Source organism: Zalophus californianus, chromosome 15, assembly GCF_009762305.2.
Source record: "Zalophus californianus isolate mZalCal1 chromosome 15, mZalCal1.pri.v2, whole genome shotgun sequence".
In the NCBI taxonomy this organism is placed as follows: Eukaryota; Metazoa; Chordata; class Mammalia; order Carnivora; family Otariidae; genus Zalophus; species Zalophus californianus.
The window spans coordinates 49646923-49673630 of NC_045609.1; the positions used below are offsets into that span (position 1 = coordinate 49646923).

Sequence of the window (26708 nt, forward strand, 5' to 3'; positions counted from 1 at the left end):
TCATTTCTATCTTTGAGGACCCGGTGGGTGCTTCAGGAAGAGCCTGGGATGCACAGAATTGGGCCAAAGCCACCCCAGGCACGGAGAGGAGAATGAGAACAGGGGCAGAGGCTGCAGGGAAGCAGCTTTGAGCTCTGGGACGAGACGGTCTGGCTGGCAGCAGCCCTCCGACACAGGCGATGGGCGTGCTACAGCCCTGCAGATGCCCCCGGGGCTGGGTGGGACTGAGGGCCGAGGCCAACCACGGCCTTCCGGTCCCCGAGCTCTGCACCCCTAAACTGATGCTCAGTATTGGAAAGTTCCCCCTTATCTTTGTGGGCCTGACAGGAGGAAGGAAAGATTACTGAAAACTGTAAAAGACTCAACTCTAGGGAGCAGAGGGCTGCTGGAGGGAGGCGCGTGGGGCGATGGGGTAACTGGGTGACGGGCATTAAGGAGGGCACTTGATGGAATGAGCACTGGGAGTTGTAGGCAACTGATGAATCACTAAACTCTACCTCTGAAACTAATAATACATTATATGTTAATTAATTGCTTTTAAATAAAATTTAAAAATAAAAAAAGTGGATATAGTAAAAAAAAAAAAGAATATTGAAAACGAGGTCACTTTAAATGGTCTCCTCGGGCCAATGGCTAACATTTCCCCTCAGTCTCCTTCTAGAAGAATCTGTCTCTCCAGGTTTGTTTAATAGGTCTGGAATTCTTGTCCCTGCACCCAGAACATTGTGGGGGTAGGTACAGAGTCACAGGACGTCGGGCTCATTAGAGAAGGGACCGAGTCTGTCTTACCCACTGCTTCTCTTCCGGGGCCCAGGGCAGCATCGGGCACAGCACTCGTGCTCAGTAAATGGATTGATTGGACGAATGGGCACTTGTGGGCCACTCATCTCTTTAGGTCTTGGAACAGGCAGCAGACACTGATTCGGGAGACCCTGCACAGACCTTTCCAGGCAGATCTGGAATGTGACGAGTAATGTCTTTCCACCTTCGCTTCTTAACTCTCTTTAGGGAAACTGGAATATTTCCATTTTCTCTCTGGGTTCCTGTGGACACTTAGCATGCTCTCCCGGCTTCTGCAGGGAGGGTTAGATCCTTCCCGTAGGATCTGGGAACCTCCACTCTGAAGGAGCTGGGCCCCGGCAGACTGATGACCTTGGCAAATTGGCTTCTGTCTCTGTGCCAAAGGGCATCCAGGTTAAGAACTGCTATACAAATGCTCTTTTACCCACATTCACTTCAGCTGCCTATGCAGTGATCCTGGGCTTGTTTCTGCAGATTGAACAAAGCATCCAGAACATCCACCCCTGAGTCTCGGGAGCTTAGTGTGGTGATGGGTAACGGTTCAGTAGTCTCGATCCAGAGTAGAGAAAGGCATACATGATGGATGCCGCAGCTCCTATGTGCCTCAACTTTACTTTCATCAAATGCTGTGAATGCAACATTCTAATGTCTATTTTACATATGTGTGTGTGTGATGGAGATTCAGAAAACTTGGTAACTGGACCTGCCTAGAGCTGGTTGCAAGACTGGGGGCTCTCTGCTTTTGCCCGCAACTGGGATGTCACGATTTTCCAAATCCCATTTCTGGAAGAAGTACTCAGGGGGCATTTCATGAACGTGTCAGCCCAAACACAGCCCAGGAATGGTCCAGCCAGCCAAAAAGCAGGAGCGCACACATTGCCTTGGCCTGTGACATGTCTACAGGACTAGACTAGAAATCAGAAGACAGACAGTTGGCTCCTCTCTCTGAATTTCAGTTTCTGTGACCTTAGGATAGTCCCTTCATCTCCCAGCACCTGGGTTACCTCACCTTTCTTATGATGTGTGCCTTTTTCCCCAGTGTCCCCACCTGAAGATCAGGAGGCTGGGGTCCTGGAAGTGAAATGACTTGTCCAGGCACATGTACAGTCAAATTTTCAGTCCTGGCCTGACCAACTTCAGGTCTATGCTCTCTACCATACACCAGTGTTTAGTTATTCCCCAATAAGGAAGCTTGTGTCACCGTTTGGAAAGGGCCGCCATTGCAGAATGCCAGAGAGAACGTAAAATTCACCTTATGTTCCCCTTCTCAAAAATTATAGCTTACTCCTAAAATAACTATTACTGTTCCTTTCATCCCTCAGTGCTTTGATTCTCATCAGCTGGTCTCAGAACCATTATAACCATATCTTTGTGAAGGCCATGGACATGATATGGAAACAGAATTTCCAAGGAACTACCTTGGGTGCCTAGCCTAGTAGGTAGGTAGACAGGGCTTCCACAAAGGTTTGGATCAGACAGCACCTGTCATCTCTTCCTGCCACCTGGCCGTCCATGATTCAATGCCTTAGAGCCACCACTGAAGCTGGATACATTCCCAATGACAATTGTTTTCATAATAAAATTGCACCAGTGGGGTCACAGTGTACATGAAATACATAGATGCGCCTACATGTTTAAACTTCATGAAGGGACCAAAAATGAAGCAACGTCAAAGCAATGCACTTGGGCTCGAAGTGCATTTGTTTCTGGCTTGTTGACTCTTTGAGGCTTTGCTTTTCTTTAGAAAGAACAAGAAAATGTTATTCTAATATCTCTCAGGACAATGCAATTACGTATCAGCTCTAGGTTCTGTCGGTTACCTTGGCAAGCTTCTCATATTCCTTTGGCATCTCCGTTACGGGATTGGGAATGGACAAACTGAGATCCGCATTGGGATCAACCCACCGTTGTTTCAATAAAATATGGAAGAACAGAAACAGAATCAATCCAGGTGGTGCAATAAATGAAAAGAGCCTTAAACTAAGCATACAATCTCTTCTAATAAAATTGTACTTTGAGTTGCTTTAAGTAATCAACAGGTTGAGTTGATGTTTATTTTTCCTAATGTGTGTTCACCATTTGCACTTTGCCTTAAATGAGACTTCTTGTTATATTCTTTAACCTTTTATCTATTTATGACTTAGAGTTTTTACAGATTCGGAGACGATTTTAAGAGATTTTGTCTGTTCATACTTGTCACAACGCTTTTAATTTTAACTTTGTTAGCATTTGTGGAACAGAACCTTTAAAAATCCTTATATCCTAAAATTTTTAAAGATATAATGTCTTTATAGTTTTTTCTATTACTTTAATCCTTAGAAAATTTTTATTCCTACAGTCTTAAAATGCATTTTGTAATTTTATTCTATTTTTTATTATTTTATCCAAATTGGCTTTTTTTACTGGATGATATGAAGTATATGAATCTAAATGACTTTTTCTCCATATTGTAACAACTTACCCCCAACTCACTTTTTTTAAATGTACGTTCTTCATTGTTTGTAATCGTTATTCTATATATTAAAATTATATTTAAAGAGAGTCAGTGTTTGGGATTCTTTGTCTGTTATTCTGGGTCACATTACATTTTTAAAATATATATTCTAATATCAAATAAATTTAGTCAAACATTCTTACATCATGTTAGTTTCAGAATAGCATTTGAAATCCTCACAAACTTATTTCCCATACTACTTATAGTATAATTTTATTAACCTTAAACAATACACTACTACCTTTCACGCAGTTAATTTGAATATGTATTTATCTTCAAGGATATTTATAATGTGTTATTTTTTATTTTTATTTTTTTAAATGTTTTACTTATTTATTCATGAGAGTCAGAGAAAGAAAAGAGAGGCAGAGGCAGAGGGAGAAGCAGGCTCCCCGCCTAGCAGGGAGCCCGAAGCGGGACTCGATCCCAGGACCCTGGGATCATGACCTGAGCCAAAGGCAGACGCTTAACCATCTGAGCCACCCAGGCACCCTATAATAGTGTTATCTTTTAAATGAGATTAAATTTGCCCAAATTTCAAACAGTAGTATGACAAATTACACTCTAAATATCAAGCACCATAGCACCATTAAAATATTATAAAATAACATGTAATGACATGGACATAGTTCTTATTATAAGCTTAAGTAAAAATGACAGAATGCATTGTTCTTTAAATACAATGATCCCCATGATAAAAGAATGCATTTATACTCATTCATTCTACAGTTGTTTATGAAGCTTCTACTATGCGCCAAGCACTATTGAGAGCCTTGAAGTTACAGCAGTTAACAAAGCACACACAAACCACTGCCCTCATGGGACACCCTCATGGGATTTCCCAGTGTGGGGAAAGCCAGTGGTGTGCTGGAGCTCGCTCAAACCAGTCTGCAAGAGCAAATTATGAAATACTCATTTGCAAGCCTGTTGTTAAACACAGACATCCTTGCGATGGGCAATGGGCCATAGCGGTGGGGGGGGGGTACATAGGCCTCAGGCAAACTGTGCATGCGAGCCCCCTGCCTTGTGGAGACATTTGTTGTCATTGTTATCCATTTACCAGAACCCCCCCTGGGGAGGGGGGAGTCAAACAATGAAAAAGATACATAAGTCAAAGATTTGTTTTTGTAAATTGGATGGAAACAGGTACTAAAGGGAAAATTAAAGCAGTGAAGTGAGATAAGGGGAGTTCCGTGTTGGAGGAGGTGCGGACTTTTGGAGAAGGTCACTAGGGAAGAGCTCACTGAGAAGTTTAAGACCTGAAGGGGCTGAGGAAGTGAGGCATGCATGAGCAGGAATCTTGTGGGCAGATGACTCCAAAACAGAGCTTAGCCAGCCGACTGGCCAAACTTTTCTGAGCAGACAGATGCACAGAGATTGGGGGAAATTTTGTTTCCTCCGCTGCGAAGCAGAGGGTTCTGCTGGACTGACTGATGAGAATTTGGGGTCTAAATCACATGGCCTGTAGATCAGAGATGATAAGAATATACAGAGAAACCAAGAAACCGAAGCAGAGGTTCAGCAGGGGAACTGCATCCACATAGTGGGTCTACGTCTCTGCGCGGGTTTCATTTCATCCCGGGAGACCCAGGCACCAACCAGTTTTGAGCAGAGGACTGTGGAGTCCCTGTGCTAAACAGTGGGAGGCTGGGAAGGGTGGAGAAGAATTTGCAGTAATTCAGAGCCTGGGAAGATTTCAGTTCATCAGTGAGGAATTTACAGACATTTGAATAAAAGTTGGAGCGGGCAAGGGGCTCCCTCAGAGTTTCTAGATTAACAATAACGCCGGCAAGATGGCGGAGGAGTAGGAGACCTAGATTTTGTCTGGTCTTAGGAATTCAGCTGAATAGGGATCAAACCATTCTGAACACCTACGAACTCAACAGGAGATCGAACAGGAGAGTAGCAACAACTCTCTGAACAGAGAAGCGACCACTTACTGGAAGGTAGGGCGTGCGGAGAAGTGAATCCGAGGCGATATTCGGGAGGATAGACAGCGGGGGAGGGGCCTCCGCCGGCCGCTTCTGGCAAGTGCTAGAGCCGCGGAGCACAAAATCGGACCTTTTAAAAGTTGGCTCGGCGGAGGGACGTCGCTGCAGTGGCTAAGCGGGGGGTGGAATCCTCCCGGGACAGTGTGGTCTCAGGACCCTTGGGGTCACAGAGAGACCGGGGGTGCCTGAGTGCGGCAGAGCTCCCAGGTGTCGGGGCGGGGAAGCCGGCTGCAGATACGGAGCAGAGTCGCGGGCTCTCAGCTCGGGGTTGCCATAAACTGTGATCTGCGGCCCAGTCGGGGCACGGCTCCCCCAGCAAGGACCCAACAAGCAGCAGATCCGGGGAGACTCCCCTTCCTTCCTGGGGAGGAGCGGTGCGGGAACGCACTGCAGGGATCTGCTGGGTTTGGAGACTCCGCGCGGGGTCGGGTGCCAGAGATAGCAACGCTCGATCACAGGCCGGGTGAGCACGGAGTGTGGCCAGAGACCGGGGACACGGGAGTGACTGCTTTTCTCTGGGGGCGCACTGAGGAGTGGGGCCCCGAGTTCTCGGCTCCTCCGGGCGGAGACTGGGAGGCCGCCATTTCTGCCCTGGTCCTCCAAAGCTGTACCGAGAGCTTGCAGGGAACAAAAGCTCCTGAGAGCAAACTGGAGCAGCTTCCTTAGCCCAGACCGACAAGGGCGGGGCAATTCCGCCTCCGGCAAAGACATTTGGAAACCACAGCAACAGGCCCCTCCCCCAGAAGATCAACACAAACAGCCAGCAAGCCAAGACCAAGTTGATCGATCAAGGAGAATAGGAGAACTCCAGCGCTAGGGGAATACTGCACATAGATTCATGGCTTCTTTTTTTTTTTTTTACCATGATTCATTATTTCATCAAAGTTAATTTTTGTTGACTTTTTTTTATTTTTCTTTTTCCCTTTTTCAACCAACATCTTATAAATCCCTTTTTAAAAAAAAAAAACATTTTTTATTTTTTTTTCATTTTTAGAGTCATATTTTATCCCTTCATAGTAGTTATCCTTGTTTTTGGCATATATATATAAGTTGTTCTCTCTTTAAAATTTTGAGGTACAGTTTCTTCTAACAGATCAAAATATACCCTAAACCACTAGTGTATGGCTTTGTTCTAGTCTCCTGCCTGATCACATTCTCTCCCTTTCCCCCCCTTTTTTTTTTCCTTAAATCTTCTTTCTTTTTTCAAACAACTTATCTTACCAAGTCCTTTTATAAAATCTTTTATAATTTTCATCTTTACAGTCATCTTCCATCCCTTCATTGTATCAACCCTTATTTTGTACATATATGTCTTTCTTCCTTTAAAATTTTAGGAGGCACTTTTTTCTAACAGACCAAAATACGCCCAAAATCTAGTGTGTGGCACTAATCTATGCACTAGCCTGATCATATTTGATCATATTCTGCCTTTTTTGAATTGTTTTGTTTTTGTTTTTATCTTTTTTTCTTTTTTTTTTTTCTTTTTCTCTTTCTTTTTTCTTTCTTTCCCTTTCTTTTCCCCTGGTTTCAGGTCTTTTCTGATTTGTATACAGTATATTTGCTGGGGACGTTGTAAACCTGTTAGCCTTTTGTTCTCTCATTCATCTATTCTCCTCTGGACAAAATGACAAGACGAAAGAAATCACCTCAGCAAAAAGAACAAGAGGTAGTACCGTCAGCCAGGGACCTACTCAATACGGACATTAGTACGATGTCGGACCTAGAGTTCAGAATCATGACTTTAAAGATACTAGCTGGGCTTGAAAAAAGCGTGGAAGTTATTAGAGAAACCCTTTCTGGAGAAATAAAAGAACTAAAATCTAACCAAATCGAAATCAAAAAGGCTATTGATGAGGTGCAATCAAAAATGGGGGCACTAAATGCTAGGATAAATGAGGCAGAAGAGAGAATCAGCGATATAGAAGACCAAATGATGGAAAATAAAGAGGCTGAGAAAAAGAGAGAGAAACAACTACAGGAACACGAGGGCAGAATTCGAGAGATAAGTGATACGATAAGACGAAACAACATTAGAATAATTGGGATCCCAGAAGAAGAAGAGAGAGAGAGAGGGGCAGAAGGTATATTGGAGCAAATTATAGCAGAGAACTTCCCTAATGTGAGGAAGGAAACAGGCATTAAAATCCAGGAGGCACAGAGAACCCCTCTCAAAATCAATAAAAATAGGTCAACACCCCGACATCTAATAGTAAAACTTACGAGTCTCAGAGACAAAGAGAAAATCCTGAAAGCAGCTCGGGAGAAGAGATATGTAACCTACAATGGTAGAAACATTAGATTGGCAACAGACCTATCCACAGAGACCTGGCAGGCCAGAAAGGACTGGCAAGATATCTTCAGAGCACTAAACGAGAAAAATATGCAGCCAAGAATACTATATCCAGCTAGGCTATCATTGAAAATAGAAGGAGAGATAAAAAGCTTCCAGAACAAACAAAAACTAAAGGAATTTGCAAACACGAAACCAGCCCTCCAAGAAATATTGAGAGGGGTCCTCTAAGCAAAGAGAGAACCTAAAAGCAGCAAAGAGCAGAAACGAACACAGACAACAGACAGTTAACAGTCACCTTACAGGTAATACAATGGCACTAAATTCATATCTTTCAATAGTTACCCTGAATGTAAATGGGCTAAATGCCCCAATCAAAAGACACAGGCTATCAGATTGGATTAAAAAACAAGATCCATCAATATGCTGTCTGCAAGAGACTCATTTTACACCCAAAGACACCCCCAGATTGAAAGTGAGGGGGTGGAAAACCATTTACCATGCTAATGGACACCAAAAGAAAGCTGGGGTGGCAATCCTTATATCAGACAAACTAGATTTTAAAACAAAGACTGTAATAAGAGATGAGGAAGGACACTATATCCTACTTAAAGGGTCTATCCAACAAGAAGATCTAACAATTGTAAATATCTATGCCCCGAACATGGGAGCAGCCAATTATATAAGGCAATTAATAACAAAAGCAAAGAAACACATTGACAACAATACAATAATAGTGGGGGACTTTAACACCCCCCTCACTGAAATGGACAGATCATCTAAGCAAAAGATCAACAAGGAAATAAAGACTTTAAATGACACACTGGACCAAATGGACTTCACAGACATATTCAGAACATTCCATCCCAAAGCAACGGAATACACATTCTTCTCTAGTGCCCATGGAACATTCTCCAGAATTGATCACATCCTAGGTCACAAATCAGGTCTCAATCGGTACCAAAAGATTGGGATTATTCCCTGCATATTTTCAGACCACAATGCTTTGAAACTAGAACTCAACCACAAGAGGAAAGTCGGAAAGAACTCAAATACATGGAGGCTAAAGAGCATCCTACTAAAGAATGAATGGGTCAACCAAGAAATTAAAGAAGAATTAAAAAAATTCATGGAAACCAATGAAAATGAAAACACAACTGTTCAAAATCTTTGGGATACAGCAAAGGCAGTCCTGAGAGGAAAGTATATAGCAATACAAGCCTTTCTCAAGAAACAAGAAAGGTCTCAAATACACAACCTAACCCTACACCTAAAGGAGCTGGAGAAAGAACAGCAAAGAAAGCCTAAACCTAGCAGGAGAAGAGAAATCATAAAGATCAGAGCAGAAATCAATGAACTAGAAACCAAAAGAACAGTAGAACAGATCAACGAAACTAGGAGCTGGTTCTTTGAAAGAATTAACAAGATTGATAAACCCCTGGCCAGACTGATCAAAAAGAAAAGAGAAATGACCCAAATCAACAAAATCATGAATGAAAGAGGAGAGATCACAAGCAACACCAAAGAAATACAAACAATTATAAGAACATATTATGAGCAACTCTATGCCAGCAAATTAGATAACCTGGAAGAAATGGGTGCATTCCTAGAGATGTATCAACTACCAAAATTGAACCAGGAAGAAATAGAAAACCTGAACAGACCTATAACCACTAAGGAAATTGAAACAGTCATCAAAAATCTCCCAAGAAACAAAAGCCCAGGGCCAGATGGCTTCCCAGGGGAATTCTATCAGACATTTCAAGAAGAATTAATACCTATTCTCCTGAAACTGTTCCAAAAAATAGAAATGGAAGGGAAACTTCCAAACTCATTTTATGAGGCCAGCATTACCTTGATCCCAAAACCAGACAAAGACCCCATCAAAGAGGAGAATTACAGACCAATATCCTTGATGAACATGGATGCAAAAATTCTCACCAAAACACTAGCCAATAGGATCCAACAGTACATTAAAAGGATTATTCACCACGACCAAGTGGGATTTATTCCTGGGCTGCAAGGCTGGTTCAACATCCGCAAATCAATCAACGTGATACAATACATTAACAAAAGAAAGAACAAGAATCATATGATCCTCTCAATAGATGCAGAAAAAGCATTTGACAAAGTACAACATCCTTTCTTGATCAAAACTCTTCAGAGTATAGGGATAGAGGGTACATACCTCAATATCATAAAAGCCATCTATGAAAAACCTACAGCGAATATCATTCTCAATGGGGAAAGGCTGAGAGCTTTTCCCCTAAGGTCAGGAACGCGGCAGGGATGTCCACTCTCACCACTGCTATTCAACATAGTATTAGAAGTCCTAGCCACAGCAATCAGACAACAAAAAGAAATCAAAGGCATCCAAATCGGCAAAGAGGAAGTCAAACTCTCACTCTTTGCAGATGATATGATACTGTATGTGGAAAACCCAAAAGACTCCACCCCAAAACTGCTAGAACTCATACAGGAATTCAGTAAAGTAGCAGGATATAAAATCAATGCACAGAAATCAGTGGCATTCCTATACACCAACAACAAGACAGAAGAGAGACAAATCAAGGAGTCTATCCCATTTACAATTGAACCCAAAACCATTAGATACCTAGGAATAAATCTAACCAAAGAGGCAAAGGATCTGTACTCAGAAAACTATAAAATACTCAGGAAAGAAATTGAAGAAGACACAAAGAAATGGAAAAACGTTCCAAGCTCATGGATTGGGAGAATCAACATTGTGAAGATGTCAATGCTACCTAGAGCAATCTACACATTCAATGCAATCCCCATCAAAATACCATCCACTTTTTTCAAAGAAATGGAACAAATAATCCTAAAATTTGTATGGAACCAGAAGAGACCCCGAATAGCCAGAAGAATATTGAAAAAGAAAAGCAAAGCTGGCGGCATCACAATTCCGGACTTCCAGCTCTATTACAAAGCTGTCATCATCAAGACAGTATGGTACTGGCACAAAAACAGACACATAAATCAATGGAACAGAATCGAGAGCCCAGAAATGGACCCTCAACTCTATGGTCAACTGATCTTTGACAAAGCAGGAAAGAATGTCCAATGGAAAAAAGACAGTCTCTTCAACAAATGGTGTTGGGAAAATTGGACAGCCACATGCAGAAGAATGAAACTGGACCATTTCCTTACACCACACACAAAAATAGACTCCAAATGGTTGAAAGACCTAAACGTGAGACAGGAGTCCATCCAAATCCTAAAGGAGAACACAGGTAGCAACCTTTTCGACCTTAGCCGCAGCAACTTCTTCCTAGAAACATCGCCAAAGGCACGGGAAGCCAGGGCAAAAATGAACTATTGGGATTTCTTCAAGATAAAAAGCTTCTGCACAGCAAGAGAAACAGTCCACAAAACCAAAAGACAACCGACAGAATGGGAGAAAATATTTGCAAATGACATATCAGATAAAGGGCTAGTATCCAAAATCTATAAAGAACTTATCAAACTCAACACCCAAAGAACAAATAATCCAATCAAGAAATGGGCAGAAGACATGAACAGACATTTCTCCAAAGAAGACATCCAAATGGCCAACAGGCACATGAAAAAGTGCTCAACATCGCTTGGCATCAGGGAAATCCAAATCAAAACCTCAATGAGATACCACCTCACACCCATCAGAATGGCTAAAATTAACAAGTCAGGGAACGACAGATGTTGGCAGGGATGTGGAGAAAGGGGAACCCTCCTACACTGTTGGTGGGAATGCAAGCTGGTGCAACCCCTCTGGAAAACAGTATGGAGGTTCCTCAAACAGTTGAAATTAGAGCTACCGTTCGATCCAGCAATTGCACTACTGGGTATTTACCACAAAGATACAAATGTAGGGACCCGAAGGGGTACGTGTACCCCAATGTTTATAGCAGCAATGTCCACCATAGCCAAACTGTGGAAAGAGCCAAGATGCCCATCGACAGATGAATGGATAAAGAAGAAGTGGTATATATACACAATGGAATATTATGCAGCCATCAAAAGGAATGAGATCTTGCCATTTGCAATGACGTGGATGGAACTGGAGGGTGTTATGCTGAGTGAAATAAGTCAATCAGAGAAAGACATGTATCACATGACCTCACTGATATGAGGAATTCTTAATCTCAGGAAACAAACTGAGTGTTACTGGAGTGGTTGGGGGTGGGAGGGATGGGGTGGCTGGGTGATAGATATTGGGGAGGGTATGTGCTATGGTGAGCGCTGTGAATTGTGCAAGACTGTTGAATCACAGATCTGTACTTCTGAAACAAATAATGCAACATATTTTAAGAAAAAAGAAAAAGAAGAAGATAACAGGAGAGGAAGAAAAGGGGAGTATGTCAGAGGGGGAGACGAACCATGAGAGATGATGGACTCTGAAAAACAAACTGAGGGTCCTAGAGGGGAGGGGGGTAGGGGGATGGGTTAGCCTGGTGATGGGTATTGAGGAGGGCACGTTCTGCATGGAGCACTGGGTGTTATGAACAAACAATGAATCATGGAACACTGCACCAAAAACTAATGATGTAATATATGGTGATTAACATAACAATAAAAAAATTTAAAAAAAAAAAAAAAACAATAACGCCAACAAATCCATTACTCCATAGTCCCCCTCATTACAGTTATATCCATGCAAGTGTTTCCGGGAGGGGGGGGTTTGACAGTGACCAAAAAAAATGATTTGCAAAACACACAGTTGGTCACTCTTCTTTTTTGATTTTAGACAAGGAAACCCATGGCTGACCAAGTTCTGGGCGACAGGAAACTGGGAAACATATATTAAAACATTCATAGAGTCAAGTGTCAAAATGTGTAGTATTCAGGAATGCACATAAGGTAATTCTCTTGACTATTAAACATAAGGACAAAAACAGAAACTCCCAGAGGGCAGTGTGGCCCTGGTGGGTTTGGAAGGGTGTCAGCCCCCAGGGTTTCCCTTCATTCTACAGGCTCAGCTAATCCCTACCACTGTATTTGCCCAGGATGATTCTAGATCAACCTCTATTGACTTGTTGACTTAATATTTTCGTTTTGGGGTCTGGTTTCCAGCTCTATTCTTGCTTTTCTGATGATGGCTGATGGGGTCTCTGGTGTTCTCCTGGCTTCCCCAGAGGGCTCTCGATATCCCCCGGTTGTAGAGCCTGGGGTCCTCTCACCTGGCCCTTGCAGACCCCTGTTCCCCTGCTGCAGCCTCTCCAGGGGATGGAAGTTGTTCTCTGCATTCCAGCTGTGGTTCAGCCTCAGAAATGTGGGATTTTCTCAAGATGCTCTGCTTTGCTTTTCCTTTAAGTTGCAAAATAGTTTCTTGGGCCCAAGGGTTCTGTGCTATGCTTTGGGCTTATTTTGTTTGTTTTTTAAAATTGTTGCTCTTAAGTTTTCTTTTCTTCTTCTTTTTTTTCAGTGTTTTTCTTGGTGTTTCCTGGACCTTTGACATCTGACCTCTTGCTTTGTGTGGATTTCTCATGCATGGTGCCAGTAAAGATAAGAGCTATCATGAAACCATTTTTGAGTATTAATCTTTGAAGAGTTTCTCTTTACGATGTGGGGTAAAGCATTGCAAATTAAAATGAAATGATGAATGTAGAGTGACTAGCTTATAGCAGGCACTCAATAAATATTTGTAGAATGTGAGAGTATTTTGTAAGCTTCCAAGATGACTTTAAAAGTTTGGCCAGTAATAGCCTCTCTGTAGCCCACGAGGCGCCTCACCTCTGTGCCATGGCTATCAATGTGCTTGTCTGTCTCACCCAGGAAAGGGGAGTGCCCATCAGAGGCAGAGAAGCAATCTCTGCTTCTCATGAAAACCCCTTACACTCACCGATGAGCCAGGGAGGAGTAATAAAAGTATCAATGTCCATAGCAATGCTATAATAAAGGATCAGTGAAATATAGTCCTTGAGAGAATTCATAATATCTCAGCCACAAAATTGAGTTAATATTTCTCTGAGTAGCTCTCAACTTTTTTTTATTCTCTTTTGCCAAGTGAAGCATTTATGGTCTTACTCTTCATGGAGCATTGCCACTGAGATTTTCATTTCAGGATTCTATTTCCAAGGAAAAGAATGATAAACATCCCAAGGTGAAAAGATCTAGTTGTATTTTATAAATCTGCATAATGGTCCATTTCCAGAAGCTGGTAGGTTGATTACGAAAAAAATCCACCAAGGGAAAAAGTGCCATTTGGATTTGTTTACACAATATTCGACACAAATCCGTCTTCCCCAGCAACTATAAAATTATCCAATTTTCTATAGAAACTTATTTTTCTAGCCACTATAATCACTGTTTCTAAATCAAATCATTATATTTATTCAGTGAAACTACTTTGGTTATTAAAATGACATAAAACATTCTGAACAACACTGAAACTCAGGCATAGAGCAAGTTACAGGAAATCGAGGAGAATAATTGGCTCCAAAGTTCACTTGTCTTACAAATATTTTTTCTTCCTCCATCACTTAACATTTTCTCCTTCACATTACTTGATTGAACTCATGCAGATTCTAGTCCTCCAAGGAAAGAACCCACTTGGGCAGTATGAACTCTGAAAGGTCACATCTTTTGGAGTTATCTGCCGCCAAAAAGAATGGCTTCCATTTATTTTTCCAGTTGAAAAAGTTTATTTTTTTCCTGTTCATGAAATTCAAAAATGCCCGGAGTAATTTAACTCAGACTGACCAAACAGAAAAAGCACGTTTTAAGCTGTGACGGGACCTGGAATGTCTGAGTCTGGAAGGAGAATTATTTGGAACTTTCTTTTGGAAGCCAGGCTGCCAAATGATGGATTTTTGCCTCAAAACCTGAACCCTGCTTTTCTGTTGCAATTTGTGAGGCAAAGCACCTTAGGGTTAGCAAGGCCAGAATTCTCCTAAGATGGATAACTCAGGTAAGCAGCAAAAAAGACTAGACCAGTAGCTTCTATACATTTCTGATTGGACATTTCTATCAGTTTAATAAAAGAAAAAACTGGAAACTATTACCCCAATTCACATGTAACAGGATGTCACAGTTGAAGTTTTTTAAATTAACAAAGGGTATTAGATTGCAAACTGAAACACCACCACCAGAATTTACAAAGGGAATTTTGACAAGTGGCACCGTTCTGAACCAGAAACTGACCAATGATTAAAAGACTCCAAGAGTGGGGAGGGCACATCTTTGAAGAGAGCTAGGGGCCCCACTGGAGAGGGGCAGGTGGTACCACTCTTTCCCTTAAGCCTTGAAATGCTTCCCAAAGTCCAAGGTAGCAGAGACCCCTGCCTCGCTCACCATCCCTGGCATTTAAGACATTTGGCACGGGACAGCTCTGAATGAAACCTTATTTACACCGATAACAGACATTTGGACACCAGCTCCCCCAGAGGCATAGACAGGTCCCTTTCCTTCTGTTCCAAGCCCCTCACTCAGCTCTCAGTCCTGGCAAGAACCCCACAGCTTCATGTTAGCGAATGTGGGGCCTCCGGGAAAATCTGTCCCACCAGGATGTGCTTTGAAAGTGGACCTTCTAGACTGAGATCCCATCAGCACTGGAACAAAAGCATCAGGTCACCGTTAATGCTGGCCCCTGAAAGGCAAAATGGATGCATTTCAGAAGGAATTCCCACAGTTTGTATCTAATGAGTTTTTATCCATCCGGAGGACATAGGTCTGCATAGCCAGGTTTTGCATGAGAATTTTGATGTTAAGAAAGGAAGACACTTTTCCAAAAAATTCTTCCCTTAGTTCTAATTGCGCTGCCGTGTTGTGTTTGTGATGCTGTGGATAAGATGGAAATGTCTCCAAACTCTGAGTTATGATTAAAAACACTTCATGGTTACTATTGGCCTTTGTAACAATTTCAACATCTGCTCGCCGCTGTGCGGAGTCCTTATAATAAATTTTTGAAAAGTCATTGTTTTGTTAACATAGTCCCTCCAAAATAACTGAATCTACCTTTTTTTGAGGATCTTCACTTCTCTTATGTAAATAATGGTACATTAATTTTGCCATAACATGTCAAGAAATACCTCAAAACAAAAAGATGTTTAGGACACAAATATTTAACTCAGAGTCCAAGTTCTTGAAAGAAGACTGTTGATAAACCGAAAACAGGATTTTTCAGTATACAATAATGTAACATATTCAATGATTTGATACAGAAGCGAAGGGCATTAGAGTAATAACAATGAATATGAAAACAGCTAATTAATTACACGCTTAGAAGCAGACAGACATGAAGCTGGACACTTAAAATACAGTGTCTTATTTGACCCTCACTGCAGCACTAAGTCTTGGGTGCTGTTATTAGACACATTACCCAGATGAGAATAGATGAGACTCAGAGGCTAAGTGATTTGCCCAAAGTCACAGAACTAATAAACAGTCCCCCTGCGATTCATGCCCTACAATTTTGACTCTACGTAACTCTTATTGTCTTAACTCATATATATATCTCATATGTGACGCTCACCTCACATGTGCTATGATCCACATCCTTTCCCCCAAATAAGTGGAGAGACTTTACTCTCAGGACAGGCTGAGTCATATTGCTCTTACTGTAATTAATGGCACTTATAAGTGATGACTTTAAAACTAGATTTTCAAGAAAGAAAAACATGCTCATAATTTTTAAAAGTAATAACATGTATTCTTTCATTGTTAGATGCAGAATTTATATAAATATCCATTAGATCAAACTTACTAACCACCTTTCTGATATTATTTATCCTTACTATTACTTTGCTGGTTAACACATTAGTTTCTCCCCTTGTGGCTATAAATTTATTTTTTCTGATTGTAATCCTTTGAGTTTTGACTTACAGATTTTGAGACTATGGGTGTTAGTGACATTCAAGCTGAGAATAATTATATCTTACTGAAAAATACAGATTTTTATTATTACATAATAAATGGCATAATTTCTAAAATGCTTTATCTTTTATTTAATGTTAATATTGCTATAATCACTTTTTGTTGGTTAGTATTTCCAGGGTATATTTTTCCATCTTTTTCTTTTAATTTTTTCTCTGCCATTGTATCTTTTTTATTCAGGTATAATTAACATACAGCATTATATTAGTTTCAGGTATGCAATATAATGATTCGACAATTCTATACATTTGTCAATGCCCATCAAAATAAGTGTTCTCATAATCCATCGATTCCCCCCATCCCTCCACTTGCCTCTCTGGCAACTACCAGTTTTTTCTCTATATTTAAGAGTCTGTCTTTTTGTTTGTCTCTTTTTTTTCCTTTGTGCATTTGGGTTTTTTTCTTAAATTCCACATGAGGGAAACCAAAAACAAACTCAAAATGGATGAAAGACCTAAATGACCTAAAGACCTAAAAGACCTGAAGACCTAAAACATATATAGGAATATTACTCAGCCATGAAAAAACAGAAAGAATGAAATCTTGCCACCTGCAACAATATGGATGGACCTAGAGTGTATAATGCTGAATGGAAGAAGTCAGTCAAGGAAGGACAAATGCCATTTGCCATTTTATTTTAGATGGAAGTTTAGGGCTAAGTCTTATTTTATTTCTTTGTTACAATCAAACATAAAAATCCCTCAATTTATAATACAAATTATAGTTTATATTGCAACTACTCCTATTTGCACTTATTGTTACCATCTTAACTGGTGTTTTTTCTTTACCAGGTTTTTTATTCACTGTTTCTTTACTTCTTATTCCTAGCCTCTCAAATGGATTAGGTTTTCTTGGTTTTCCTTCTAATGGTTTTGAAGTTTGCATTCTATTTCCATTTTTGTAGTTACCCTCATATTTTTATTTTATATACTTAAATTAATAAATATAAAATTAATCACTATTTTTACCTTCCTCCTGAACAATACAAGGATGTTGGAACACATCACTTCTGACTCTACTCTTCCATCTACCATGTTATTGCTATTTAGTATTTTAATTGCACTTTATCCTTAAGCCTTCCAAAATTTCTCTTTTCTTCTTTCTCAGTCAATGGTCTTTAAGATTTCCCAATATTTTTGCCACCATTTTTTTAGTCATTATTATTCCTGGCAACGGATTCCTAGCTTGAGTTTAATGTCCACCTTAGTATAGCCTTTTAGTAGTGAACTTATTGATGACTTTCTAAGGGAGAAACTTCCATAGTCTCTGTTTTCCAGAAAATGTCATTATTCCCTTGTTTGGCATTAATTGTTGCAGTAAAGAATTAATTGTTGCAGTTATCTGTCTTTGGGGGGAGAATTTCTGTCTCTTTCATATTTTCCAGTCTTAATTAATCTAGTATGGTTCTATTTTTATACATTCTTTTCAGAACTCCTGTGCTTCCTAGAAATGAAAATGTATGTTTTTCTTGAAATCTGAAAGATTCTCAGCCGTTATCCTTTAAATATCGCTGGTCCTTCCTTTCCTTTATTTTCTGCTAAAACTCACATTTCGAGGAATCAGTTCAATCTCTCTTCCACATCTCTTAGCTGATCTTTTTATATCTTTTCCTTCCTGCGCTGCATTCTATTTTACTTCCTCGGAACTGCCTTCCAATTTATTAGTTCTTCAGCTGTGTACCTAATCTGTGCATTATCCCGCCCACTGGGTCCTTGTGTTTTTCACCTAAAGAACTTCTTCATCACTTTCCACACTGACTAATCTTTTTATTGTGGTTCTCAATCATTCTTTTACATCTTCAATACTTTGAAATATACTTATACCATTGTTCTTTTCAGATGAATGTACTCTTTCTACTTTTGAAGGTGTTAAATCTGTTTCATGTGTGGACTCTGTCTCATTGTAGTTCATTTTCTTGTGTGGTTGGTTTACAATTCTCATTGTCAGCTCATCTTCAGTGAGGCTGTTTTTTTCTGTGGGACTCCCCTGACCCTTGGGTTGTGAAAGTTTCCCTACAGCAATAATTTCACATTTACTTCTGCTAAAAATGTAGGACTTTAATGGTCCTGAACAGTTGTTTTATTTCTCTACTTGGAATTCCCACACCAGGCTGGTAGTACAAATTTGGATTGCACGTCTGTGTTTGCCCGGACCTGGCATGTAATTTTTCATGGATGACTTTCCTCTCTCCCTTTCCCTAAACAGCAATTTTTTTTTTACAGAATTCTTGAGTGTGTTAGTTTCTATTAAATGGAAGGGCTAGGTCTTTGAGGCTCTAGACTTCATGCAGGGGCCTCAGTTCTAGCCACCTCCCCTCAGTACAGTCCAATACCCCATCTCCTGTCCTATACTGGTGTGAGACCCCCAACCTCTGCCCCAAAGCCATCTGACCATCAGATCCTCATTTGACTCCTGGAGATTTCAATTTTTCCCTTTTTTGTCTGAAGTTAGCAAAGCACTAAAAATAATTTTAGTTCTATCTTGTGAAATATAAAGTGTTCTTTGAAATTTCCCCACCAAATCAGGACCATCCCACAGATTGTGAGATTCTTGGGTTTAGGTAAGAGAAGAAGGGGGCCAACATTTGTTGAGTTTTTCTAATGCTTCTGGTCCTGTTCTAGGCATTTTATATGTGCTATCTCATCAATGCTCACAAAACCACAGGAGATACTTCTATTGACCCATTTTGCAGAAAACAAAACTGAGTCTCTAAGTGGTTAAGGCTCTCGTCTGAGGTCTCAGAGCTAGTGAGGTGCCTCTTAGTCTAGGTCTGATGGGTCTGGCCTTGTCCATACTCTTCTTGCTTGGCTCACTCTCTTCCTGTCCCAGCATCTGGACCAACCAGGAACTGCACAGGCTTGGGAAGCAGAGGGGAAGATGAGGGGCCCAGACGCTGCTTAGAATGAGCATGGAGACGCCACCTTGCTACTCAGATGTGAACCCCTAGCAGCATCAGTGTCTCCCGGGAGCTGGTTGGAAATGCACGTCCATGGGCCCCACCGAGACCTACTCAAATCTACATTTTAACACAAGCTTGTGTGATTCACATCCCATTTCAGTGTGAGAAGGGCTGACCTACTAGTAACCTAAGCTCTGTACGTAAGGAACCTGGAGCCAGGTGAGTGTAGACTGAGAAAGTGATGGGTCTGGGGACAGAATTCAGGGTTAAGCTTCTCCCTTCTACCATGTAATACCTCTCACGGACACAAAGGTTTTCCCTCTCATGGGATCCACGGGCCAAATGTTAATTAACCTCAGTCTGTTCCCAGCCATAGGACCTCTCGGGCTGAGCATTCCTGGCACCCCTGAGGCCTTTATGTTCCCAGCAAAGACGGGCTTGTTCCTCATTCTGTCCAGGCACCCACTGTAGGCAGAGAAGATTCTGAGGAGAGTGTTAGATTAGGGACCCCCTCTCTGTCCTTCCTTCTTGTGTTGCACTGGATCCCCAGGCTCCTCCTGTGGCTCTGGGTGTGAGGAGACAGCCAGGCCAGGAGGAGAGAGCGGCCCTATATTTCAGTCAGCTAGGGCTGCCCCAACAAAGTACACAGGCTGGGGCCCTTAACCAGACATTCGTTCCTCACGGTTCTAGAGGCTGGAAATCCAAGATCAAAGTGTCGGCAAGTCTGGTTTGTCCCGAGGGCTACTCCTTGGCTTGCACACGGTGTCTTCTCTCGGCGTCCTCACCTGGCCTTTCCTCTGTGCCTTCGCATCCCTGGTGGCTCTCCCAGTCCTCTGGAATCAGGGTCCACCCTGATGACCCCGTTTAACCTTAATCACCTCTTTAAATGTCCTTTCTCCCAATACAGTCACATTCTGAGGTACTGGGGACAGGGCTTTAACATGTGAACTGGGGTGCACAATTCGGCCCATGATGGGCCCCCAGCTTTCTGCAGAGGAAGAGAGTCTGACAAGTGGCTTTCCCTCCACGTACTGCATTCTGCGTGGCAGTTCTTGCTGTCTCACCTGCCATAGCCTTGCGGGGCCTGGTGGATGGGACAGGAGGGGGTGAGGGCTGTGGAGAAGAGAGAAAAATGCGGGAGGATATGGATATGTGTTCTCTCTGGTCAAACCCCGAGTGTTCTCTGAGAAAGTCCCTGGTAGCCCTGACTCCTGCTCTGCTGTGTGTTCGCAGCTGCTGCAGCCGCAGGACAACACCTCCTCTTTAGCTCCGGGCAAAACTCAGTCCCGTCTCCTTTTTGTTGTTTTTAAGTTAGAATGCTTATTTTGACCCATGTGCAGTCTACCCGCTGGAAATGAAACGTCCGTGAAAAATTACTTCAAAGACACGTTTTTAAAACCCACTGTCCATAAGTCCCCTGAGAGGGCCCGTGACTACTCTGGAAATTCCTCAGCCCATTATGTTCTCAATCTTGCTTAATGGGGGAGGGGAGCCATAATTTATTTTTTAAAAGATTTTGAAGTCTTCAAATATACCCCCTGGCTAGTTGAAAGTCTGAAAAGAAATCTCATTTGTATTTCCCTAATGCTCCAAGATTTGATGACTAAGAAATGCTTCTATCAAGATTTTTGTTTTGATTCCTCATTTCCTATACTATTTATTAGCGACTCACAGTTAGAACATAAAATTACCCAGAAGAGGTTTAAAAGGACTGAAGTTAAACCCTAGAACAAATTAAAATAGATACAGACAAGCTGTGGAGAATAGAGGTTAAAAAAAAATAATAGGGGCGCCTGGGTGGCTCAGTCTTTAAGCCTCTGCCTTCGGCTCAGGTCATGGGTCCTGGGATCGAGCCCCATATCAGACTCCCTGCTCGGTGGGAAGCCTGCTTCTCCCTCAACCTTTCCCCCTGCTTGTGTTCCCTCTCTCGCTGTTTCTCTCTCTCTCTCTGTCAAAATAAATAAATAAAATCTTTAAAAAAATAAAATAAAATCTTAAAAAAAATTATTGTCCCTTCTTGATGGGAAAAAAAAAGTTGTAGTAAACCAGAAATAGAGGGAAACTTCCCAAAACTAAAGGATACATACTCTCTCCAAACATTATACTTAATGGTGAAATGATGAAAGTTTTCTCTTTAAGATCACAAATAAGACAATAATATCTTCTATCACCCTTCTATTCAACATTGTAATAGAAGGTCTTGCCAGTGCAATAAGGCAAAGAAACAAACAGGGTAAGGAACAGAAAGGAAGACATGTAACTGTCATTATTTGTTACTGATGATATTATCGTTTCCTTAAAAAAAGTGTAAAAGAGCGGTGCCTGGGTGGCTCAGTCGTTAAGCGTCTGCCTTCGGCTCAGGTCATGATCCCAGGGTCCTGGGATTGAGCCCCGCATCAGGCTCCCTGCTCAGTGGGAAGCCTGCTTCTCCCTCTCGCACTCCCCCTGCTTGTGTTCCCTCTCTTGCTGTGTCTCTGTCAAATAAATAAACAAGATCTTTAAAAATAATAATAACAATAATAATAATGCGCCACTGTACCTCGAGAGAAAAAGCAGACAGGACCTATTCTTCCAGCTTGAGGTAACCCCTTCACGATGGAAGCTACCAAGGACGTCTGAGACTCTTCCAAGCACTAGGATCTGAACAACCACCTGAAGTCCTCCCCAGACAGAAGGCAGTGAAGGTGAAGCCCCACCTTGGCCTAGGATGTGCCTCTGAGCATGCGCAAAGGGGCCACACTGCCATTCTGAGAGTGCCCACCTTCTTAGGGATTTTCTGCCACAAGCAAAGGCACACACTCCTGGTTGGTTATCCCACTTTGGTTCCGTCTCAAATATAATTGTAGGATTTGATTCGACCTGCATAGAAAAGGAAAGAAATACAATCAGACCATGTCAGATTTTACAAGTAAGCCGAGAATAGCAACAGGCTGCCATCAGAACCTGCCTACGTGGGGATATGCCAGGAGAGCTCACCACTCCTCTCCAGGTGTTTTCCTCATTTATTAAAAAGCTACCACACTTTTATCTTTTACTTCTTCCTTTGATGAGATTGCCAACTGCTATGCTCCCAGACAGCTCTCCTTTTAAAATGGGCTGCTGGTGGAATTGGCTTCCAGCCATGCTCACTGTGCAAATCAAACCTAAAATGGGATTCTATTCCTTTATGTTATTGGGGAAACTGAGGCAATGGCCTGGTCAAGAGTCTCCAATTCAGAACATAGTGTTCTGGCCATACTTGCAGGTCAAGGCTTATGTGGATTTGCCAGTGGAATTAGACTATGATCCTTTCCTTAGGATGTTAGGTACTTCCATGATTTTAGAAAGGGACAGGGGTGGGCGGGGGGTCCTGGGAGAGAAAGATCTGGGAAAATGAACCACTTGCCCCCTTCACTGAGGTTCAGAAATATAAAAATGTGGGTGGTAGATGAAGATGCCCAACTAAGGTCAAGAAAAGGTAAGGGAATTACATTATGAATGAGGACCAAGGCATGGACATTCGAGAGCAATGTCATAATGTCCATCTTACATCGGATCCCATCTACACACAACACATTGGCAGTATGTGTGAGCCCAAGGGGAAAATATTATGTCTTTGGGTTAAAAAAAAAAGAAGAACAATAATCTTTCAGAATTCAGGAGTATTGCCTTTGAGACACCCCTTACTGATGGATCCAAAGAGGCCCAGCATCCAAGCATCAGAGGACACTGAGGGCAGTGAGCCTGAACCACCAGAGATCCAGCCCTTGGGTCCTTAGGAGAAGGCACAGTGTCCTTTCTGTGTTTTTGCTGAAAACAGCAGTGGCTGGAGGGTTAAGATAAATTCATTCCGTAGGTAGATGTGAGTCCCCAACACCCACAGCAGACAAGCTGTGAGGACAGCCTGGCCTGACACCAAAGTCAAGGGTATGGTCCCATTTGGAAGTCCTGGGAACGTCTCTGTGGAGAATTCCCAGGGCACCGCTAGAACTCTTGCTGCTGAGGGCAGGAGAAGGGGGAGTGTGCCATTGTAAGGGAATTCGGTGTTTATGGGATACAAATGTAAATGTGGCCGCCTTTGTCCTCTCTAGCTGGTAATGTGTGAGACCTGCTGGCTTGGCTATGCAGATACTGTTCTCACCAGGCCACACCTTGTTACTCTTCTGTCCTGTGTGATATGGCCCAGGGCTTGTGGATGCTGGTGTTCAGGCAATAAATGTTGAGCCTATTATATTAAGTTTTAATATGGTTATTAGGGGGAGGCCTGAAAAGCCAGGTGGTTACTTGAGATTTCCCCTAAAGGGGTTGGGGGCGGCAGGCATTCCTGACGTCAGGAATTAGGAGAAAGAATTTATCAGAAAGGAAATAGGAACTTCCTGTCTCTACTAAGGCAGACAGATAAGGGACCTCTACGTCTCACCAAGCTCACTCTGCTTTCTGGACTTGGGAGGGCCAATGACTACATGTGGGCTTCTGGCTGGGAAGCACAGAGACAGAGCCCACTATCTAAAGGAAAACAGAAGCTTAAATGCAAAGATCCTCTAGCATCTAGAACTGGGGAGCCTGACCACCCAGATCCATGCCATGGTTCGTATTTGTCTTCCTTACATTAGCCCTGACTCCCGCAAAGTCTTGTCTAAATGGCATGGCCTTGTTTCAGCTTTGCTCCTAGGGAAGGAGCAAGTATCTTCACTAAAGGCTGAGTCATCCAGGGCTATGGAGTCCTCTGGAGGAGGATGAGAGAGTAGGTACCACCTCACAGAGACCCAAGGGTCCTGGTGAGACCATGTGCTGAAGTAAGGAGATGAAGAACATGCATGAAACCTACAAAAATGATTCTTATTCTACATTTTGATTTTCTTGGTCTGCCATTAAACCCAACCTGGTGATCAGTCACCACAAGGGTGGGCAGGATGTAAAGGTCCCAGGACATAGACTGGATCTACAGAACAGATGGGCTTGGAGAGGCAGAGAGACGTCATTCTGAGTAGGGAGCCAGCCTGAAGCTGACACAGGTGGAGAGTAGGAGGGTCAAGTGCCTGGTGGGAGGCAGGGGCTGTGTAGGAGGAATTCACCTGGGGGTATCCAGACAGTAAGGGAAGTTAGGATGTCAGATGCAGCATCTTGAGGGCAAGAGAATGGACCCATGCCTTCCATTCTATTAGCATTCCCCACATTGAGTGAGTCAGGCTCTGATGATGGGAAGAAGCCCCTTTGGGATCATTTTGTCCACAGATGGAGCAATGTAGCTGGGATAATTTAGAAGCAAAAGACCCAAGGCACTGTCACCACTCAAGAACAGCCCTCTCATGGACAGCCAAAGAAACCACTCCATGTCATGTTGTGAGGCACTAAGCGCCTTTCCATTATCCCCATCTTAAAGATGTGGTGCTGTTGGCTGAGGTTGGGTTCAGCTTGAATCCTCTCCAAGTGGAAAGTCTCGATGAAGACTAAGGTGTGATTCCACATCTTCTCCCTGGACCTGTATTCTAAGTGCTCCTGTGCAGATGGCTCATGAACCTGCAGCATCCCGGTGTCTGCTAGCAAACCCATGCCCTTGAAAGGGGTATGGCAGCACTGTAGATGACCACCTTCCTAGGTGATTATGAGGTCAAGTTCAGCCATTCCCTCACTCTGCCAGACAGCAGACCCCACTCTGTCTGGAATGATTCCCTTTACCATTGATTTGCAACTTGGTTTTAATAAAATGTATTTAAAACTAAAAGTGTCCAGAACAGAATTGAGTGTGGCTTTGAAGGCAGATTCAGGTCTTGGACAGTCCTTAGGTTAGCCTTGGTGCCCTCAGTTTACCATCAGCAGAGTTCTGAAGCACATGCTCCCCACAGTCACAGGAAGGGGCGGCAGACCAAGAGGGAGGATGGGGCAATCTCATGATATTCCAAGCCCAGGCAAGCTGCTTCTCTGGATAGATTCCTCTCGTTGGCTAAGTCTATAGGAAGACGCTTTTTTTTTTCCCACTAAAAGCTAGGAGGCCAGTCTAGATATTTGTTTCACAGTTGATTTCCTTCCGGAAAAGCAAGTCAAAATGACTATAGAATGGAGAGAACTTTAGAGGGAGCCACACATAGGGGTCATGGATGAAGACTGCAGAAAGATGCAGACATGCACGGTGAAGCCAAGTGGTGTAGCAGGAACACGAGAGCACAGACTCGGAAACACAGCGCCGGGCACATCCCTTGCTCATCCTGTGTCTTCGTGCAAGTTACTTAACCTCTTTGTGCCTCAGTTTCCACATCCAGGAAACAGGAAAAGTATCTCTTCACATGCTTGTTGTGCAAACCACTGGATTAACACATGTAAGCGCTTAGAACAAAGAGCCTGGCACATAGGAATATTATGTGGGGTCATTATTCATATTGTTTTATGAAACTCTGTTCCCCAGGCATGCTTTCTCACTACTGACCTTCAGAGGGAGACTGACTGCAGAAAAGATGCCAGTTACTAATTTCTGTGATCTCCTGCCCTTGAGCTTACGGATCAGAGCTCAGAAATGACTCAGGCACTCACCCTGAACTCAGAATGTTCTGGCAGAACTTTTTCCACTCCAAGGAGTCGCCAAGTAATTATATTGAAGACATCTTGCCCTGAGCCAGAAATGTGATAACACACATTTCCTTAGAGGGATGACCAGGAGGCTGGAAGTGAAAACACCCGGGAAACGTTGATAAAACGTTATATGCATGTGACTCCATACAGAAGGGAAGGAAGAAGAGGGAAAGGGAAGAAAATAGGGAGTTGGAGGAGGAACAGAAGTTTTCAAAGGGACTTCAGGTTCATGTTGTTTCCACACTGAGGTTGAATGTGAGGTTCCCACACATTCAGACCTGCCTCTCCACCTACAGTCTACACCCGGTCCTTGGTGGCCACAGCCGCACGGAGGCTGGATACCAGGGTTTACCTTTTCTGTGCATGCTTCTCCCACATCTGATAGATCATCAAGTGCTGCTGATTTCGTCTAATCCTATGCAAGCTCATGATTTCATTTCCAACCAACGGCTCACTTAGGGAAATCTCACTGCGTCGGTCTGGATCTTCCGAGCCCTGAGGATTGGAGAGGGTGTCCAGTTACCTAGCCAAGGCCAGCTAATCCTAAATGGGGATGTCGAGAGGAGAGGAGAAAAAGTCAGTATCCACCCAACCAAAAATGTCCAAAACGCAGCCCCCGCTGCAGTGAGGCCTCATTGACTCCTCTGCGGCAGACGCCCACCGTGCCCTGTCCGTGTGTGCCTTACGGGGCGTTTTGGCTTTCCTCTGTCTCTGTATCTTCTTTTGTTGCTGCCACTCAAATGCCCCTCTGCTCACACGGGCTTGGCTACCTGCAGGCTGCTGCCCCTATACTCTCTCTCTGTGAGTCATCTGGCA

General features: G+C 42.7%; 1 long non-coding RNA gene across 1 annotated transcript; it reads right to left on the reverse strand.

Moving 5' to 3' along the window:
• Positions 1-19851: 19851 nt before the first annotated feature.
• LOC113919960 lies at positions 19852-26429 on the reverse strand. Its single transcript, XR_003519183.2, has 3 exons — positions 26245-26429; positions 21886-22205; positions 19852-20459 (listed from the first exon to the last, which is right to left on the reverse strand). It is a non-coding gene; the product is annotated as an uncharacterized LOC113919960 (long non-coding RNA).
• Between the last annotated feature and the right edge of the window lie 279 nt (positions 26430-26708).